Here is a 22,427-nt window from a genome sequence, read left to right on the forward strand (position 1 = left end):
ATGTGCATAAATACCTACCTTCATGATCTCAGAAACCAGCCATGACTCATAAGTCAATAACTAATTGTATTGGTTATCTAGTTTTCAAGGTAGCTAGGTCTAAAATATGAGTAATTACTACAATATACAGTATGTGCACATACAGTACTGTGCAAAAGTTCTAGGCAGTTGTGAAAAAAATGTTGTAAATTAAGAATGCTTTCAGAAATAGAAATGTTAGTTTATTTTTATCAATTAACAAAATGGAAAGTAAATGAACAGAAGAGGAATCCAAGTGAAATCAATATTTGGTGTGAGTGCCATTTGCCCTCAAAACAGCATCAATTCTTCTAGGTACACATGCACACAGTTTTTCAGCTTTGAAGGATCTCAGCAGGTAGGCTGTTCCAAACATATTGGAGAACTAACCACAGATCTTCTGTGGTTCTAGTCTACCTCAAATCCTTCTGTCTCTTCATCCCAGACAGACTCCATGATGTTGAGATCAGGGCTTTGTGGGGGTCAAACCATCACTTCCAGGACTCCTTGTTCTTCTTTACACTGAAGATAGCTCTTAATGCCATTGGCTTTGTGGTTGGGGTCAGTGTCCTGCTACAGAATAAATTTGGGGCCAATCACATGCATCAATCAAGTTATCTGGTTGTATTTTTCAGCATTGAGAAAACCATTGATCCTGACCAAATCTCCAACTCTATTTGCAGAAATGCAGCCTCAAACTTGTGAGGAACCCCCACCATGCTTCATTGTTGCCTGCAGACACTTATTATTGTACCTCTCTCCAGCCCTTCAGTAAACAAACTGCCTCCTGCTACAGCCAAAACGTTAAAATTTTGACTCATCAATCAAGAGCACCTGCTGCCATTTTTCTGCACCCCAGTTCCTATGTTTTCGTGCATAGTTGAGTCACTTAGCCTGGTTTCCAGATCAGAGGTATACCTCCACCTGCCATAATGTTAAAAAGTGACAACATTGTCACTTGTGAGGTTGGTGGTAGTGGGGATGTAGGAAGATTGAAGTTCCTATTTACCATGTAAATTAAAAAGGATGAAGTATTATATGAGTTGAGCAGCTGAGGACATTTTGAAGCTGCTAATGTACAGATGTTTTCGTTAGAGTCAGGGGTAAAAAAATGGCATGTAGAAGTCTATTTGACCTTGCATTTACTCTGCTCTGATTAAAATTATGATCAGTGAATAAATTACATTAGCAGCACATTAAAACCCATACATCCACATCCATATTTCTACATTATTTGGCACAGTAATAATTATTCATGTGGGTAAATCAGTCATAGAGTTATTGTTAGGTTAACATACTGAAGCTGATAAATTTGGTCTAAGGATCTACAGTAGGTTTCAAAGACCTTGAAGAGGTTAATCTATGCAATCAGAGATTATGTTGAAGTGATGGTAAATCCTCATTTTATTTATTGGTTTATTTTTGAAAAGTAGGTGCACACTTACATTGTATGATGATTCTAATTTATTAAGATTGCCTCTTTTATTTTTCTTTGGTCGGCCCCCAAACTACTATCACCTCCTGCCTCCTTACCTAACTGAGTGCTAAAGAGCCACGCATGTACCTATTGCTCCTCTGCCCTCCGTACTCTCCTCTACAACCTGTAAGATTGGGGAGGAAGCATAGATGTGCTGGACCCAGCAGCGGTGTCAAGGGGCTACAGGTGTTTGTGGACAGAGGGGCATAGAAAGGTTCCATATTTTGCAGGACAGTCCTGAAATGTTCATACGCATACAATACAATAAATGAATGAAATCTGCTGCTGCCTACCCTCCATTGATTAAAACATCTAACCTACTCCTTCCTCCATTGTGAGAGGAAGGGGAGGACTCACAAAGGTAAACAGTAGCATTGTTTAGAAATGTGATTGCTGTTATTGCATATCACAAGGCACAGAGCCACTCTGATTGGCTCTATGCATTTTGTCTTATGATCTGAGCTGTCTAATAACATACTGTAGTTCTTATGTGCACGTCAGGCACATACATTGTAAACACATTGCTGTTTTAAAACTACACATCACAACACTATGTTCACCACTCACCATTGTAAAATGTATGTCAATAGTAAAGTGGTTAAATCTGTCTCACTGCTCTGTTTAGCACTGCCTTGCTGTACAAAAGAATTGATATTAGTCTGTTCCCCCCTTCCCCTTCTCAAGTGTATTTAGTTATCTGCACTGGATATAATTATCTGGTTTTTGTTGTTTATATGTAAATGTTACCACACCTGGTCAATGACACTTTCTAATCAGTCTTTAAACTTCTATGTTATAGTGACTATTTTGTATGTGTAAATGAGGTGCCCTCTATCTACAGAGTTCTTCATAAATGTAAAGGAAGCTGTAGGAAATATTGTATAATTAGATTGTGTTGTATGCAGCCATCACAACCAGACCATCTAATCCTCTTGCAACAATACCCAAGTACAGTGTATGCACCCCCTAGAAAGTCTTCATGTTTAATTGTCATAGAACATTGAACCGCAGAGGAAGAGGACTTCATTTCTTTATATGTCGCTCAACAGAAATATACTATTTAATGTCTAAATAGTTTAAACAGATATCTGCAAAATCATTCCAATTAGTTATAACCAACAACCTTAAAGAATATACAAACCCAACATTTTGTATTCTAGATATGTGCCTGCTGTACCATGTAATTGCATGAAAAAGCATCCTGTTCAATTTATATTGCTTCCTTTGTGTGAAATCCTTGGTGTTCCTGCCAGTCCTTCTGCTTTCCTATTAAAATCTGACCACACAATCATAGGCCACATTTAGATTTCTTAGAGATGTAGGTGGTAAGTGCAACAAAAGTTTCCTCTGCCACACAAATCCCACAACTGCTTCAAATGGTGTTGAACTCCCCTAGTGAGTTCTCAATAATGTAACAAATAATTCTTTGTAATGGCCTTCCGCAAGAAGACAGAACAAAAATTAAACAACTCCTACTACTTTCCAAGACATAGGAAATAAACCTGCAAGAGATTCATCTGGCCACTACCCAAGCTCTCTCTGGTTGGTGCTGATCTTTAAAATCTTTACACTTTAACCTATATTCTTTACAGTATGAAAGCAATAAACCAGTTTTGTACCATTGTACTCCTAAAAATGGAAACCTAGTGGACGGTTATTTACCCGGTGATGTTCATATACAACGGAGTAGACTAGAGGGCACCAAACTTCAAACTTTCAATACAAAGGGCAAGTTTACTGCCGATCGAACTCTAGAGGGGCTGCAGACTGTGGCCAGACGTAGTAGAAAATGCCCTGGCATCAGTGGGAGTAAACAATGCCATAGGCTTGGTGGTCAGTGAAAGTAAAACAATTACATCATTAGTGTCAGTGGGAGGAACAGTTCCCTATCATTTTTGTCATTGGGAGGAATAGTGCCCATCATTGTTGTCAGTTGAAAAATCAGTTCCCCATCTTTGGTGACAGTGGAAGGAATAGAACCCCAACATTGGTTTCAGTGGGAGAAATCATGCCCGATCATTAGTATCAATGGACATCTCTGGTGTCAGTGGGAGGAATAGTGCCCCATTGTTGGTGTCAGTGGGAGGAATAGTGCTACATCCTCCGTATCATTGGAAGGAATAGTTCCCCAAGGGCCAGATAAAGGCAAGCAGAATGCCACATCCAGACCATGGGCCACAGTTTGGAAACCCCTGGGGTAGATTTACTAAAACTGGCACACTCAGAATTTGGTGCACCTGTTTATGTTAGCCAAACAGTTTCTATCTGCAGCTTGTTCAATTAAGCTTTGGCAATAAAACCTGGAAGCTGATTGGTTTCTATGCAGAGTTGCACCAGATTTTGCACTCTCCAGTTTTAGTACATAATCCCCTATGTATACTGAGCCTATCTTAGCAACTCTGCACTTTGGCATTGCTGTGAGTGGTTGTAGAGAGATGAATCAAAGTGATCATAGATGCAAGCAGTACAGTATTTACATTTGTAAGCCCTACCCTTCCTTCTACAATAGAGGAAGGGGAGGAAACAGTGTACTACCACTTTAAAAGCTTTTACAGGTTGCGAGTTCAGAGTTACACAGGAAGTCTGGTGCTAGAATTATTGCTACAGCTCTAATGTTTACAACTCTACCTCACATGTGTAGCGCAATCACTGTTTACATATGGTTGCAGGACTTGCATATGCATTTACGCACGAGCACAGGGTGATGGGGGCGCTTTAAAAATTTCTTAAACTATTATTTATTTTATTTAAAACTTTTTTTTTGCTCTGTTTTTTTTTCAATCAAGCTGATTGCTACCACAAAGGATAAACAACATCCCTTGCGATCGCATGGGCTGTGACAGGTCCTCCTTATGAAGAGATCTAGGGTCTATTAGACCCCATATTTCTCCTCTGGCCTCCAATACAGCTGATCAGACACAGATCAGTCTGAAAGACTGCTTCACTGGCTGTTAACAAGCCAGTAAACAAAGAACCGAAACTGGAAGTGACAAAATCCTTGTCGCTTCAGGTGTCTGATCTCACAGAGGAGGAAGAATATCGGCTTCTCTCTCTCTGTTCAATGATGGAGATGCTGCCAGTCAGGGTGGTCCTAGGCTCCCCAATGGCATGGGAGAACTCAGGAAAGGTGGCCGTGGGAGGGGGAGGCAACCACTTCCACAAACTTTAGAAATGATTGAGTTGCTATATAGCCACTCAAATCACTTCTACATCAAACAGGATTGCTGGCTGAAAATTGTGATACAGAGGTGATACCTGTAGCTGCAAGCTTCATCCTGGAACAACCACTTAAACTCCAGAATGTCATATGACATCTACCCAGGGATGGGTTAAATAACACCAAAAGAAAGCTCAAAGATCATATAAATGATAAAAATTATGTCTGTCAAAGTGTCATAACATTGGAAACTGAAAAACTGGCCTGGTAATGAAGGGCTGGTACTCAAGTGAAAAAGGATGTGTAAAATACAATGACCAGAGTGTCCTTGTTCCTAGATTTCATTTGCATTTCACTGAATGCTCCTACTTGTGCCTGCCCTTTAAAGATGTTTAGAAACAGAAGTGGCATCTGATTATTCCATCCTCCTGACTTTCAATGTGAAATATGTGTCAGATGAGACCACTTCTTGTATTTTAAATTCCATCTCTAATATACCGCATTGTTGCGACCTTACTATGCAATGTTGTGGCATAAAGCTGAACACATTTCCAAATTACGATACCTCTGGCTGATCTGTGCTGTCATTTTCTGTGTTGGGAACAATTTGGAGTTCAGTTTAGATTGTGCTTGTTCTTTCCCTTTGTGGGAAGAAAGCTATGAAGACCACTCTGAGTCTGTCTAAAACGACAATTCAAGCTGTTTCAATAACTCCTTCATGTTCTGTGGCAAATTGCCATAACGTCCATTTGTCTAATAACATGTGGAGAGACCATTCAATTATCCAACCGCAAACAGATTCACACATATTTATTAGATAACAGTCTTTCCCATTCCTTATCTATTGTTAAAATCCAGGATGCCTTTGTTCTTTTGTTAATAACTACTCAAATAAATACCTAGTAGTGTTGAATGATTTACTACAATACAGTATCAATGAGGTGTCGCCCTTTTGTGAATTTACTACGAAAATAAATGGCAGTTGACATTTTATTGGTTGTTATGGATTACAGTAAACCATTGCTTACACCACTTCATTTATTATGCCAGCTCTTTAAAATAGTAGTGGGTTATTTCCACTAATCTTTAAATATCTGGACTTATTGGGTAACTGGCAATAAGAAAAAAATATTCTTTTCAACTTCAGTGCAACTTTCTAAGCTAGAACTGACTTCCCACCAAGTGGTCTCATTCAATGAGAAGTTGTTATGTTAAATACAATAACCTGGAGAGACTAGTCACAATTGACTTTGCTGAGATTAGTCCAGTACAAGGTGGAATATGATCGGTTGCTATGGTTACTGAACTTAAAACAGTATTAAACGCAAAACAAATGTTTAATATATTGTAGATCACCCAGGGCCGGATCTAGCTTATCTAATCTGGGAGTGCAGTATAAAAAGTCAGGGGGCATAATGTTAATAATGTAACAGAAATGCCATCAGTATTTCCTGTTTACTCGCTGGTTCACTGTTAGCCCTGGTTCACACCGCTGCGATTTCAGGTGCGATTTGGGAATTGAAATCATACCTGAAATCGGATCTAGTTAATATGAGTGTCTTAACATATGTGATTTGCTGCAGCGCAATTTTAAAAGTAGTTCTTGTATTACTTTTTCTGCAGTTTGTTGAGAATTCACATATAGACTAAAATAGAAATCACACTGCAAAACTCAATGGAAACCGCAATAAATCGTTGCAAAATCTTCAGAAAATGCAGTGAAATCACAAACAAAATGCACGATTTTAAATCGCATCCAGTGTGAACCAAGACTTAGTGCGCTTCTGTACAATGAGTCACAAATGGGAAATAATGTCTGACAGGTAATGATGGGCTGCATGTTTGAGTCGAATGTAAGTTCGTAAGTAAGCTGTTCGCCTGCTGCATCCCACAATGCACTGCGCCCCGACACTGTATTGTGATTGGCCAAAGCATTGCACCTGACCTCTGCTTTGGCCAATCACAGGGCATGATGACATCACAAGGGGTGGGGGTGATCCTGCCCCCCTCGAGATGTCATCACCCTATTTAAAGCAGAGTTCCAGCTGAAAAAAAAAAAAAAGTCAGCAGCTACAATAACTGTAGCTACTGACTTTTAAAATACAGCCACTTACCTGTCCCTCAGTCCAGCAGTGTCCTCCCTGGCACCAGCATCTCCAGTGTGGGCACCCAGCTGTCACAGCTTGCGGCTTCACAGCAGGGTGCCCACTGTGCATGTGCAAGAAGCGCTGCGCTTTGTGAATGGCCCCATAGTCTTCTGGGATCTGTCATGTGTCCCAGAAGACGACAGGGAGGGGGGGGAGAGGACAACTGCTTTCGATCGCCTAGGTGATCGCAGCAGAAGTGGGAGGGGGTACCTGTCAAATTCAGGTACCTGCTCCCCAAAGGTGCCAATCCTTAATGGGGCTTGGGTGACAAAGGCTTAAAGCGGAAATTCCCCTTTTGTGTGGAGCTCCGCTTTAAGAACTGTCATTGCGGTGCATCTGTCAGACGGCCAAGAGCCAGCTTTGAGGGTTTTTTATTTTCTTTTTTCTGGTCATCGGTGGCGGTGGGCATCATTATTGATGTCGGATCGACTTCGGGGACTTTTTTTTCAATTTTGTTTTTAATAAAGGACTTATCAGAGACTGTCTTCTGTCTTTTTTTTACACTAAACTTTTTTTGTGAATGGGTAGCAGTGCCATGCATCGTATACTTGTTCACATACGGGGGGACACCCTCTTGCATCAACTTTCTGCATCAGAGTACCTCCTCACATCAACTGTCCCCATTGATTAGACCCCCCCCACACACACACACATCAATTGTCCTTATCAGAGTCCCCCTTACATCAACTGTCTCCATCAGAGTACCCCTTACATCAAATGTATCCATTACAGCCTCCTTAGATCAACTGTCCTCATCAGAGCCCCCCTCACATCAATTATGCCCATTAGAATCCTCCCTTACATCAATTGTCCTTATCAGAATCCCCCTTACATCAACTGTTTCCATCAGAGTCCCCCTTTCATCAGCTGTCCCCATTAGAACCCCTCTTACATGAACTGTCCCTATCAGGGTCCTCCTTTCATCAACTGTCCCCATCAAAGTGCCTCATGGATCAGTGGATGCACTCTTAGAGACCTGGAGAGGCAGAAATAAAATATGGAGGGGGAGTACAGCCCCTCTCAGCACCCTCCTAGATCTGGGCCTGAGTATATCAGTTATTTAACCACTTGTCAACTGCACTATACCTGAAAGACAGCTACAGAGCAGTTGTCCAGTTCTGGGAGGGCATCAATAGATGTCCTCCCAGAATCCTCCCTGCCCACCTTCTGTGGCACCCATCAGGTGTCCTTTGGACACAGCTTATCACAGATCAGGGTAAAGAGTCAATCACAGTGGCCCTTTCCCATGTGATCAATCATAGCTGACATGTAAACAGGTTATGGTTATTGGCATTCCTTTCCTCCCATGCTGTGTCTGGGGGAGGAAAGGAGAGCCATTAACTGGTGAGCCTGTCAGGACATCATTTTCATTGACTATCAGGGCACGGATCATCAGTACAGCCCCATCAGTGCAACCTATGAGTGCTGCCTATTAGTGCCTCCTGCAAAATTTTATAATAGTAGCTAAGAAAAACTTTTTTTTTTCAAAATATTCAGTCTTTTTATATTAGTTTAGAAAAAATTAAAAAACCCAGAGGTGATTAAATACAACAAAAAAAGCTCTATCATACTAAAAAAAAATGATACAGTGTTGCATGACTGCTCAATTTTAATTCAAGGTGCGACAGTGCCAAAAGCGGAATATTGGCCTGATCTGGAAGGGGGTAAAAGTGCCCGGTAGGCAAGTGGTTAAAGCAGAATTAAACTCTCCCTCCTTCCCCAGAAGCCAGCATTATTCAGCGCCTGCTTCCCTTAACTGTGCTTCCGCCAACAATATACTGAATCTCGCGCATGGGGAATCACTAGAGCATAGCGCCTTGGCAGAGATGACTGTGAAGGAAACAAAGGCATGGTGCTCTGTTGATCAAATTGGCGTAGTGCCATAAATAAGAGTGAAAAGGCACAGCAACAAGTGACGTAAGCACACAATTATAGCAATATCTATGGATGAAGGAGGCGCGGCAGGGTCTGATTCTGGTCTATATTATGTGAGTAAAAGAAGTTTGCTGATGGGTGAAAGTGAAAAAATTGGGCTTAAGCTCCCAGACACATTGGGAGTGATTTGGCATGAGATCTGCATGCCAGGTGACTTGCAAATCATATGCCAGGTTGCACCCTATTGTCCGCTATTAGAGGAGTCATATCGGTGTGGTTCCGACTTAGTCGGAGCCGCACCGATTTCTAAAGTAGTGCATGCACTACTTTTGTTGCGATTTGCATAGACATCTGTGTCAGATGTCTTGCAAATTCCAATGAAATTGGCAGGTCACCTGATTTTTAAATCGTGCGACTTCACTGTAAGTCGCATGATTTCAAAATCGGCTTTGCTGTGACCGGGGTGTAATTCTGCTTTAATATGGTGGCTGCATTAGTTTTCCTTTTTTTTGTGCAAGGACATCACACACAGCCATCTTACGGATGGATGGGCAGCAGCAATTTAACAGCGACTTAATTTTCTGACTTATATGTACATGGTTTTACCTTATTTTTAGAATACATGTATGTGGCTACACTATGGCTCTCTTTATATGATCCATCCTTCAGAGGAAAGTCTTTTGTTTTTTCACCCAGAGGGATCAGGTCACTTGCTAAAGGTTCTACAGCACCCCTGACCTCCATATTAGTGGGGGTCTGAATCCAAATTGACCATTAAAGTTTTCTTTTTGTTTTGTCACCTGGCTAAAAAATTACAAATCACTTTTTGACCTCATTATTAATGGTGTCATCTCGGGATCTTGTAATGCATATTTATAATATCTGGTGACGAGATCTTCACAAGTGGATTACAATTTGTAACAAGTGCATTTGACCTCTGTAATTGGGGTCAATATATCTGGTGAGTAGTAGTATTTATCACTGTGGTTGGAGTCTTAGAAATATACATAAGTTCCATATACTCTCATTTCCAAATCTGGAAGTAGTCTCACTTCTGATGCTGCAATTTTCCATTTGTCTTAGCAGGATTTACATATATCAATCCTTGTTGTCAGCAGCCTTCATCTATCAAATTTATGACTAATGAGTGTAATTATTTTGTCCATAATGAGGAATTGTTTGCCTGACTCCCCACTGTTCTTTGCTATATATGCAGATCTAGAGATGCCCCAATGTAGCAGACAAAGCATGCAATGCATCTGACCTTTTGTATTATGTATCTAAATATTAGGGTAAAGAGGAAAAACACTTGATGTTCCCAGCAACTGGTGTATGGGTACTTTGGCAGCAAAGACATGAAGAACATTGCAACAATGGTTGGTTTTGGCTGCACATCTCCTAGTTTTAAGCTGATGCCATTTGTAAAATATTTGCATTTGACATTAAAAAAAAAAAAGATTTTTGGCTGGACTAGAGTTTAATTGAGATAAGATTTCTCAGTCGTCTTGCTGACATTCACAATACTATGAATGAAATGGATGAAAGTAGTCTCCTGCAGCTTCATTGTGCAAATAGTTCCATCTTGTGGTATATTTAAATATTGCAAGATGGGTGCACAAGAAAATCTGCACCCAACAGTACAAGAAAATGGTATTCCTATATAAGAAAAACAATATTCATATATAAATATAAATGTAAGGAACACTTTTTAATCAGATTATAGCTTCAAGTCAATTAAACTCCTGAGATATTGATCTGGTCAGTTAAGTAACAGAGGGGGGTTGTTAATCAGTTTCAGCTGCTTTGGTGTTAATGACATTAACAGGTGCACTAGATGGGAAACAATGAGATGACCCCCAAAACAGGAATGGTTTGACAGATGGAGGCTACTGACATTTTTTTCCCTACTCAACTTTTTCACTAGTTTTGCATTTGGCTAGGGTCAGTGTCACTACTAGTAGCATGAGCCAATACCTGAACCCTACAGAGGTTAAACAGGCAGTCCAACTCCTCCAGGATGGCACATCAATACTTGCCATTGCCAGAAGATTTGCTGTGTCTCCCAGCACAGTCTCAAGAGCATGGAGGAGATTCCAGGAGACAGGCAGTTACTCTAAGAGAGCTGGACTGAGCTGTAGAAGGTACTTAACCCATCAGCAGGACTGGTATCTACTCCTTTGTGCAAGGAGAAACAGGATGAGCACTGCCAGAGCCCTCCAGCAGGCCAATGGTGTGAATGTCTCTGACCAAACAATCAGAAACAGACTTCATGAGGGTGGCCTGAGGGCTCAACATCCTCTAGTAGCCCTGTGCTCACTTCCCGGCACCATAGAGCTTGATTGGCATTTGCCATTGGACACCAGAATTGGCAGGTCCACCACTGGCACCCTGTACTTTTCACAGATGAGAGCAGGTTCACCCTGAGCACATGTGACAGACATGAAAGGGTCTGGAGAAGCCGTGGAGAATGTTATGTTGCCTGTAACATCATTCAGCATGACCATTTTGTTGGTGGGTCAGTGATGGTCTGGGGAAGCATATCCACAGAGGGATGCACAGACCTCTACAGGCTAGACACTGGCACCCTGACTGCCATTAGGTACCGGGATGAAATCCTTGGACCCATTGTCTTACACTACGCTGGTGCAGTGTGTCCTGGGTTCCTCCTGGTGCATGACAATGTCTGGCCTCATGTGGTGAGAGTATGCAGGCAGTTCCTGGAGGATAAAGGAATTGATACCATTGTATGGCCCCCATACTCACCTGACCTAAATCCAATAGAACACCTCTGGGATATTATGTTTCGGTCCATCAGACACTTCCAGATTGCATCTCAGACTGTCCAGGAGCTCAGTGATGCCCTTGTCCAGATCTGGGAGGAAATACCTCAGAACACCATCCATTGTTTCATTAGGAGCATGTCCCAACCTTGTCAGGCATGCATACAAGCACATGGGGGCCATACGAACTACTGAGTACCATTTTGAGTTGCTGCAATTAAATTTCAGCAAAATGGACTAGCCCGCTGCATCGTTTTTTCACTTTGATTTTCAGGGTGTCTTTGAATTCAGTCCTCTGTAGGTTGATAATTTTCATTTCCATCAAATGAAGGGGCATTCTTACGTTCCTAACACATTACCCCGTCCATATCAGTATAGACATCTAGCATGATATTTTTCCCCATTGAGATCTGATGTGTTTTCCCTTAATTTGTTTGAGCAGAGTGTATAGGGGTATATATATATACAGTATATGGTCTGTCCAGAAAGTATCCAGCCATGTAATATGAAAAATTGAAGAAGATACAAGAAACATTGTGCATAGAACAATGACACATCCGTTCCCTTCAAAGTAGGCACCCTGGGACCTCGCACAGTTCTTCCAGCATCTAATCCACTGTTCAAAACACTCTGTAAATTCAATTGGAATCACCATCAGCTGCCTTGTTATATTTTCCTGAACCTCACTGACAGTCTGAAATCTCTTCCCTTTCAAAGGTGATTTTAGCTTTGGGAAATACCAGAAGTCATAGGCCTTTCAGAATTTGGATCACTTTCAACAGATTTGCAACCATCTTTGAAGTGTTTGTGCCACACTCTTATTTGCCCTGCTCTCATTGCATCATTCCTGAAAGCTTTCTGAACCATCTGAATAGTTTCTGTGGAAGAATGTTCAAGTTTAATGCAGAAACAATTGAGTACTGTCCGTGATACTTTTTTTATTTGCACTAACATACAATTTTGAGGACGAGCTTTCGGGGAGTGTCCCCTTCTTCAAGGTCCAGTTGTTTCTGTGGCAAATGCACTAATACGGCTACAATCACCTCAAGCAAGTTTAATGCAAAATGTGATGCTTGTTACTCTATTTGCTCAGTCCTTTTACATGTGATGGCCACACAGTGCACATGTTCTCTCAACTAACGAGTAGAGTGAAGTCGCCATTGTTCATGCATGCACATTCCAGGCCACTTTCCTTGGCTGCCAGGTTACATCAAGGTCGTGCAAACTATTCTCATTACATTAAAAATGACCTCATATACTGTAAATAAAACCTTTGCCAAGAGTTTTTGCTGGCCAAGCTTAGGGTATACAATAACCTCTAATTTTTAATTTTGGAGATTTAATCTCCAAACTCGGAAAGGTTTCTTCACAGTAAGAGCTGTGACCCTTCAAAAGTTGGTTCTGGCCAGCTCAGTGGATTGCTTTAAAAAAAGGAGTGTATTGTTTTCTGGATACACAGAATATAACTGGATACTAATATTTATAGGTAAAGTTGATCCAGGGAATATCCGATTGCCTCTCAGGGGATCAGGAAGGATTTTTTTCCCCTGCAGGAGCAATTTGGCTCATGCTTTGCTGGGTTTTTTGCCTTCCTCTGGATCAACTGTGGATATAGGATTATAACCTTTTTTTTTAATGGTTGAACTGAATGGAATTTTGTCTTTTTTCAGTCAGACTATCTATGTAACTATGTAACTCTTTCTGAAAAACATTTGAGCACATACTCCATTTTAGGAGAAACAAAAAAAGGACCTTTCAGTTTCAATCTGCAGCTGATGTGTTTTATATGAAACCATCACAAAGTCCAAATTTTCATCCTTGCAATATGGCAATGTGAGGGGTGTGTACAGAATGCCACTAGAAATCTAATGTAATGCTTGTGTGATTGGCCCTCTGTCTTTCCCAGAAGTCTGCACTGGGATACAAGTGAATTTTTAGACATCTCCAGTAACAGGAGTTTCAGTTTTGGTGGGATGCTCTCTGCTCCCCACTTCTAAAATGAAGCAGACCCTGCAGCCTTTTTCATTACATCACTGATCTTGATCAACTGGTGATAACAAAAAAGGATGCTTTTTTTCAAGAATTAGCATGAGAAAACACAGTGAAACTAACATCTATTTCTACAGAACAAAGGAAGGTACGAAACAGCAAAAAAAGTGTGAAAATCCAAGAAATATATAACTCTTTTTCAGGGAATTGTTTTTTCCTCAACAAAACTGGGCTGGGATTTTACATGCAACATTAACAATGGTAGGCCTGTTTTGTGTATTAATGGTATTGTCATTGGTGGTGACAACAAATATAAACAGTTTCATTTCTTTGTCAGCCCTATGAAAACAGGTATTATTCCTATACTTTTTAGTGTGAGATTTCTTACATATTTTACTCCAGTCAGCTGTCTCTACTTCTCTTCCACAATTACACTTTTAAGGCAGTAGGAAACTTGTTTAACCACTAGCCTACAGGGCACTTATACCCCCTTCCTGCCCAGGCCAATTTCCAGCTTTCAGCGCTTTTGCACTTTGAATGACAATTGCGCGGTCATGCAACACTGTACCCATATGAAATTTTTACCATTTTTTTGTGACAGATAGAGCTTTATTTTGGTGGTATTTAATCAACTCTGGGTTTTTTATTTTTTCTTAAACAAACCAAAAACCACTGAAAATTTTGGAAAAAATGTTTTTTTCTTAGTTTTTGTTATAAAATATTGTAAATAAGTGATTTTTATCCTTCACTGATGTGCGCTAATGAGGCTGCAGTGATGGGCGCTGATAGGCTGCACTGATGGACACTGTTAGGCGGCACTGTTAGGTGGCACTGATGGGCATTGACAGGCATCACTGATGGGGATTGAAAGGCAGCACTGATACATGGCACTGATAGGCGGCACTGACTGGCACTGATAGGCGGCACTGACTGGCACTGATTGGCAGCACTGATAGGCATTGATAGGTGGCACTGACTGGCACTGATGGGTGACACTGAAAGGGAGCTCAGATGGGCACTGATATGTGGCATTGATGGGCACTGGCAGGCACTGATATGTGGCACTGATGAGCACTGACACAAGGCACTGATGGACACTAACACAAGGCACTGCTGGGGCTACACTGATCATCAGGGCACCATTGTCGGTGTCATTGGGAGGAATTGTGCCCTATCTTTGGTGTCATTGTGAGGAATTGTGCCCCATTCTCCAGCGTTTGTAGACCATTCTCCCTTCGTTCGGAGAACTGATCTACACCGCTGCATAAAAGGCATTCACAGGAGAACTGTGTTCTCCGAGAATGCCGGAGAACTGAGCAGCGATCATTTACCGCTGGTTCATAAACGGACACGTGTGTGTGAGGTCCACTGTATAGGTTATCAATTGTCTAAAAGTATTGTAAACAAAAAATTGAAGAATGAGCAAAACAGACTCAAAAGAGAGGAAATACCTATTCTTTGCTAACTGCAAAAGTGCAATGCTGAGCATTTACAAAATTCCTGCTGTGGGTTGCCCTGTCGGTACCACCCAACTTGACAAACCTGAATGAAAAATCGGGTTGGGAATTGTTGGTTGAATGGTGAACTATTTTGATATTCAAGCAGCCAATGGTCACTGCAACTGCTTGCATACAATGGCTGCCATGAGATTCCTCCATTTATACTGTTTAATGTGGAAGTAGGTATCTATTGATTTTTCTCTCGTTCAGGCCATGGGCTGAATGTGAGAAATCTAGCTGATTATGGCTAGGTTTAAGCCGGCCATAAACTGTTTGAATCTAAGCCGGTTCAGCAGGAACTGGACGAGATTCGAACCATTTATGGGCAAGCTGAATGTACCCAAGTGATCAATCAACTTGGGTACAACCAGGCTACCAGATTATGCATGCAATTATAGCTAACGGCTGTTATAGCAATAATCACTGTCTTCAGCTGGCGGGGAGGGCTTAACACACACACGCACGCACGCACGCACGCACGCACACACGCACACACACACACACACACACCCCTTCCCCCGCCATTACCACCAGGAGAACACAATGGCTCAGCAGGAGGGATTCCCCTATCACCATTATCTGTGTTGAAGGGCAAAATTGTTTTCCTGTAACCACAGATTGCAGAAATTCGTTCCATGTATAGCCTGCTTTAGGTTTCATATAGACGGGCATAGAAACCTGTTCTGGATGCAGACTGTGTTTGATATTGCTTCTGCATCTGCCCTGGGCTGCATGCAGGTGACCTTTAATGCTGTATTCACGCTTGAGTGATTTGTAGCTTGAAGCTTGCAGCTTGAAGCTCCAAAAATGCTCAAACTTAAAAAAAATCTAGTGATCTCTATGGTGCTTGTTCGTGAACAGGCACCATAGTGAACAATTTATTTTTTAAGTTTGAGCATTTTTGGAGCTTCGAACTTCAAGCTACAAAATCACTTACGTGTGAATGCAGCCTACAGGTGGACACAGACACAGTGGTTGCATGATCATAGCTGGCATGTCAAACTGGCAGGAGCGGGTGCACAGATCCCAGTGACATGTCCAAATGAACTCTGTCCTCTCTAGGCAGCTCTGCAATGTAATACATGTCTACATAAATTTAAATTTCCATTCTGTCCTGCTGCCAGTTCTACCATGGGTTAAAAATAAGTGAAGTGAAACTCTGCAACCTCTGAAGAAAAAAAAGCATCCCTGTCTGCCACAATCTCAAGAGTTGACCCCGCAGACTCACTGAACCAGTGATGCTTCACTGCTCTTTTTCTGGATTGAATGACCCCCAGAAAATTACTAGCCCACTGGTAAAATGTTCCTACTAAGTTGCATGTCACTTTCCTAGAAGTCCCTGCACATTGCTGGAGGTGTTGTGGTGCAAAAGGAACTTTTTCCCATTTTGGTGGCACTGCTCTTTTATACAATATTTCCAGAAATCAATTAGGCCACCATGTGAGATATTTCTGGCATCAACCTCCTGTTGGATGTTTTTCATCTAACAACGGAGCCTTTATGTACCTTGGTTGAGTCCAAAGTGATGAAAAGGTTTCCCCTGTGGCACTGGTCCAAACACACCTGAATATGGGAACATGGGTGCGAGGCTCAGGGTAGCAAGGGTGCTGGGAACCTGGACAGCAGGTAATGATCAGCAGAGATGGTTTGCAGGGATGGGGGTAGAAGCGGGTAGGCGAACACCTCATGATCAACAGTGGTAAGCAGTCCATGACCTGATAGCGTGGAAATGCCAGACAAGACCTGGAAGGCAGATCTGGTAGGTGGAGAAGGTTGGTTCTGGAGGAGCAGGCCAAAAAACGTAGTCTGGAAGCTAGAGTCAAGGTCATGCACAGCCAGCCAACTGGAAGAGGAGATGTGCTCAGGAGACAGGCCAGGGTCATACACAGATAATTAGTGCTAGCAAAAGCAGAGGGTAGAGACAAGATGGGTCAAACACAGGTGCTCAAGCAGGAAAGGAGTCAAGCAACAAGCCGTGGTCACAGTCAGGAGAGAGTCAGAGGGATATCCAGGAACAAAGAGAGTGAGAAACAGGTAGTCAGGCAGCAGAGTAACTAGAAAGCAAGAGAACAAGAATCACAGGGAGATGAAGAACATCCAGTGCTCAGCACATATTGGGGCCTCCTTTAAATAGGCAGCTTGGCGCCATTCCAGGGACTGGACATGTGCAAACTTGTGCCAATGCTCATGGATGTGCGCTGGTGTGTCAGTGCATGCCAGTTACTGCCCAGAGCCTGTCTGGGTGCTGAGACATGCGCATGAGCATTATCTGCATGAGTACTGGTTTCCTTACAAAAAAAAAAAATTGATCCCATTCCTCCTCAATGCAGCAAAAATCATTATTCCCAGACAATGAAAGTCAAAACTGACCAACTGAGACAAATAGAGGAATGACACATAAATATAAGGACAAGCAATAAATACTTACAGGACTAATAATTCTCCAAAAAACAGTGTACACTTAATACCAAAACCTAATACGCAATAGCATTGATCCTAATTTGAAAGAAAACAGGCGATATTACATAAGTGCATAGAATGACAAATAAATATTATTTCCTACATATTAAGCCCATTTATATTGATTTAAATATGTCAGTATTGTGAATCATTTACTCCACCTATGTTTGTTATACTGTATCTGTTAAAGTTGGATGGATGATATCAGCTTTTGACTGTAGGGGAATATTTTTAAGAGCTTGCCTTTTAATAGTAGCTACAGTACAGTCATTCTAATAAACGGCTAATATTAGGAAATATGGTGCATGGCAGGGGCAGACTGACCATTTGGAAACTCGGGCACTGCCCAAGGGCCCGGGGTCAGTAGGGGGCCCTGTGAGATGCCCCTGGTACCTTTTTCATAAGCTTTTTTGAGTTTGGGCAAGGACACAGGGGCCCCATGATCCCCTATTGCCTGGGGGCCCCATGAGTTGTCAGTCCGCCCCTGGTGCATGGCATCTCACAGGGAGTCTACTGCACCTGAAGAGGTCTGTCAAGCATCTGTGGTAGTGAGCCCTTGTAGATTGCCAACTCGGGTTCCCCAGCGTGCGGAGTCTAAGCCCCAACGTGTTTCTTCACTAGAGCCTCTGATGGTTGGGATGGCCTTGCAGCAAGCTGGAACCAGTTTGCGGATGCGGAGACCACTCGAGTATGCAGAGTACAAACAGCGGGAGACAACAAGAAATCCAAGAGACAAGCTGAGGTCAGGATGGGCAGCGGACAAGCACAGACAAAGCCAGGATTGATACACCGGTAGTCAAACACAGGATACTCGAGTAGTAAGTAAACGGGAGCTCAGAAAACTGTGAAGTTGCTTAGGCAATGCGAGATGGACTGAGCATGTCTATATAAAGGGATGCAAACTGAGAAATGGGCTAGGAAGTGATGGAAGGGAAAGAAAATTCCAAAGAATAGCAGGCGACATCCATAGATGAGCACAGAACCACACAACACATGTGAAGGAATTACAGGTCTAGCTGAAACACTGCAGCAAGGAGGCAAGAATACACAGGCAGGAAACCTGCAGACCAATTTTGTGACATCAACTTGCAGTAGTGGCTGCTTGATTTCGACGCTTTGAGCGGCCTCACCCTAAAGTCTGGCTACAAGCAGTCTGACGGCTTTACTTGCTATTGCAGCTGCTAGCGATAATCACTGTCTTCTCCTGGTGGGAACAGCTTTCCCTGCCCACCCCCACTGAGAGAAGACAATTGCTCGGCGGGAGGGATTCCCCTGTCAGCAAGGTCTGTGTTGATGGGGGAATTGTGTGAATTTTTTCCTGCAACCCATGGTCTATGGCTGGTTTAAATGTCTCCACCAAACCACATACCCTGCCCTTTGTGGTTTACTCATAGGGTCAGCGTCTATATGCTTAGTGCAAGCTTTAGCACCACAGCATGTCAGAGTGTTTTTAAAATTTATGAATATATATTATATGAATAAAGAGCTTTGTGCAATGATTCTTTGTTACCTTGTCCCCTGTATGGCATCTTTGGAGCTCAATATAAGAACAACCAAAATAGAGGTGTGAGGAGGAAGAGGAGGAGCAAAATCTTTTTGAAAATCTTTTCTCAGAATTTTCGTACGCATTTTGCACCATTAGTGGGCCACAGCAATGGCTGATTTTCGAGTGAATAACGAATTTGAGTGATCGAGCATTTTTTAAAAAATTAATGAATTTCTAATCAATGATGGGAGAATTATTTTGGAATTCGAAGCATGCGTGGCCAGCTTAAGTATGAGCTGTGACCTGGAAAGAAAAGAAAATTCTTGCCCACAAAAATTATTTTCTGTAGCAACATGAGGTGTACTTAAAGGCTTGGTTGGTCAAAGAAAATTTGTTTGGAATTCGACCCATGTATGGCCTGCAATACTTTTTAATACTGATTAAAGTGGTCAACAACATCATGTGAGGAGAATACCACAAGGGCTCTTTTGGGAGCGTTTCACTGGAACGACTGGTTTATGTCATCTGGCACATTGATTCATATCTTGTTTTGTTACACTGGACTTTGTTTTGTTTGACAATTGCAACTTTTTATATGGATTTATATGAATTTGTTACACTGTTTTGTTTTGTCATATTTACAACTGTAGCACTTATAAGGTGGGTTATTTTGGGGTTTTTTTGCAGGTTATAAGTATGTAGGGAATATTATTCATTTGACATTATGCAATATTGATTGTTTTTACACATTTGGGTCAATATTTTTGTGTATTATGTTTAGGTATTAAGTATACACCATTTTTGGGGATTTATTAGCTCTGTAAGTATTTATTGTTTGCATACTATATTGGTTGATATCCGTACAGCTGCTTGGGAGTTTACCGATTTTAGTGCAGTTCTTTTTTTACTGTATAAATATGACACCTATCAGTGCAGTTTGGTTCTGTTGGCTACAATTTAAACCAACAGGCTCTTACCCATCACAGAAGTGCATTTGTGAGGTCAGGCACTGATGTTGGACGAGAAGGCCTGGCTTGCCGTTTCCGCTCTACTTCATCCCAAAGGTGTTCTATCGGGGTGAGGTCAGAATGCAGGGGTACTCCAAGGGGGTTGGGTCCAGAAAAGGGGGAAAGAGGGACCACCCTGCTGTTATTAGTAGTATTAGTCTCTGCCCCTGCAGGGATTGTGGTACAATCACACATCAGTGCATATGTGTCCTCAGGCCTCAAACAATTTTTGGGTGTGAAATCTGCTAAAAGAATACAACCCCACTGATAAGCTGTTGTCCAAATCACTTGAAACAATCCAATGCCACTGTTACCTGATATTGTCCACATTGCACCTCTCTCCAAACTGCAATCTTCAACTAACGCTGTAAGACAAAAAAAAGAGTGCACTGGCCTTGTGCAAAATCATCAATAAATACTTTATTAGTCAATGCTTCTTATATTTACAAAGATGCTTAAAAGTAAAGCATAACAAACATGGTATCCATCCAAATGACTGGATGACAAATTTTATCTCAATACACTGGATACAGATAACCAACTGTAGCACCTGTAGCATTTCAAGTGCAATTAACCCTCTCCCTCAGTGTTGTGTCAATCCCATACAACATTAAGTTGACAATAGAGGGTGGCTGAATGAGTCCTAAAGTTGTTTGTATCTGTATTCAGTGTATTGAGATTCTCTCTATTTGATTTTAAGTACTTTTAATGAAGAACGCCGGACAAAATTTCAGTTATTTAAACTTATTTTAAATGAACTGCTCATTTTGTCCAGGGGCGCAAATAAAAGCTATACTTACTCAGTCCTTCAATACTGTGGAAAACAGCGCTCCCCCACATCCAACGATGGACTGTTCCTGCCATCCTCACATCCGCAGCCGGTCTATAGGTGTGATGATGTCAGGAACAGTCCATTCACAAGACCACTAGCGCTCAGGGGAGCAGGAGCACCGGGGACCGGTCTCGTGCTCACAGGATCACCGGATTAGGGAAGTATATCTCAGCTCTGCAATCCCCAGACAAAAACAAGCAGTTAAATAAAAATTACAATTTTACCTGAAGTTCTTCTTTAAGCTTTAGGTTTTAAGCACCTTCTTCAGTATACATTTACTAGTGAAATCTTAAATCATTTTTGAAGGCATAGAGGTTGGGAGGTTAACTGAAAGGAAGAAGAGGTGGGTCTAGCAATATATCTCTTAGCCTCTCATAATATAGTACTGGTTAAAGCTTCACTATGATATTGCATTAAATCTCTAGCTGTGGATAATAGGTGACCACCAGTTAGAGACGGATCTCTACCTTTAGTGGCTGGTACATCAACGGGATTTCCTAGGGAAAGGAGGCTGCCTTTTTGATCTGAAGGTCTGTTGTCCTTGCATATTGGCATACTGTGGCACATTGTTCTTCCCATTTGCTGCAGGTAGATATGCTCTCCAGATGATAAAGTCTGTTAAGATGAAATGTATCAATTGTGTAACTGTGTCTGCAGGAATTAGGTTTTACTTCCAAGTATATGCAGCATTCAGTATTCAATCTTTTTGAAGAATATTTCTATACCAGGATTCTACATCTGAAGCAGCCACAAAATGAACATTCAGGCTTAGGATGCTTCATAACAGTGCAGGTAAAAATTACAGTTGCTAAACTAACAAAGGAAAGAAGAAAATGGATAATGACACCAACTTATGGCCACTGCAAATTTATTGTAAAATAAAAAAAAAATCTAAGACATGTCTCAACCCAGTGTCCCCTCCTAGTCACCCTACCCCCACACCCAAGTTGAAAACTATCTCCCTTTCTCTCCCAGACCCCTAAAACCCACCATTGGCCTCAGCACCCCAAACCCCTCCCCCAGTTGGGTAGAACTTACTGAACACTGGAGACCAGTACCAGTAGTCCACAATGGGCTGAGCATAAATTACTCCACTAGTTCTGAGTGTAAAGCATGTGTAGACTGACATTGCACAATAATACAGTCAACCAATCTAAAAACCTAATTAGACTTCAATGGGAATGTCCTCTAAAATAAAGATCCGAACTTATGGTGCCATTGATGGAAACAGCCCAGATGTACCTATAAGGTCTGTTAGATCTAGCTGGTTCTACCTGACCCAGGGAGATGTTGGGGAAGGGGGGCTTTTGTCCAAAGGAGGGGGTTTAGGTGGCCTGGGAGGGGGGAGGGAGGTAGTTTTCATCTTGTGTGTAGGGGGGTAACCATGCATGGTACTGGGTTGAGACATGTTGTTTCAGATTTTTGTATGTTGTAATAAATTTGTGGTAGCCATAAGTTGGTGTCATCCATTTTCTTTTCATTATATTTTAGTAGTTTTCATGGTGACACGCACCACTACAATATCATACTTTGGTTAGGGACCACTACACTTTACAGGGGAATGCCAGGACCATTTTCTGCTTTTGTAAAAACTCCACCCCTCCCTTTACCTCCATACATAACCTTTTATACAGTAGCTAGGGGGCACAAAGGGATTTTTTGTTGAAAATATATTTGATTTATACAGTATATAAGATATA

The 22,427-nt window shown here is 41.7% G+C and overlaps 1 long non-coding RNA gene across 1 annotated transcript; it reads right to left on the minus strand.

The window, feature by feature from the left end:
- Positions 1-196: 196 nt before the first annotated feature.
- Positions 197-21,410, minus strand: LOC149469623 (uncharacterized). The gene is made up of 3 exons (XR_016311542.1): positions 21,195-21,410; positions 20,210-20,260; positions 197-591 (listed from the first exon to the last, which is right to left on the minus strand). It is a non-coding gene; the product is annotated as an uncharacterized LOC149469623 (long non-coding RNA).
- Between the last annotated feature and the right edge of the window lie 1,017 nt (positions 21,411-22,427).

Source organism: Staurois parvus, unplaced genomic scaffold (genome assembly GCF_062004578.1).
Source record: "Staurois parvus isolate SC_StPar_1 unplaced genomic scaffold, SC_StPar_1.0 ptg000066l, whole genome shotgun sequence".
Classification (NCBI taxonomy): Eukaryota; Metazoa; Chordata; class Amphibia; order Anura; family Ranidae; genus Staurois; species Staurois parvus.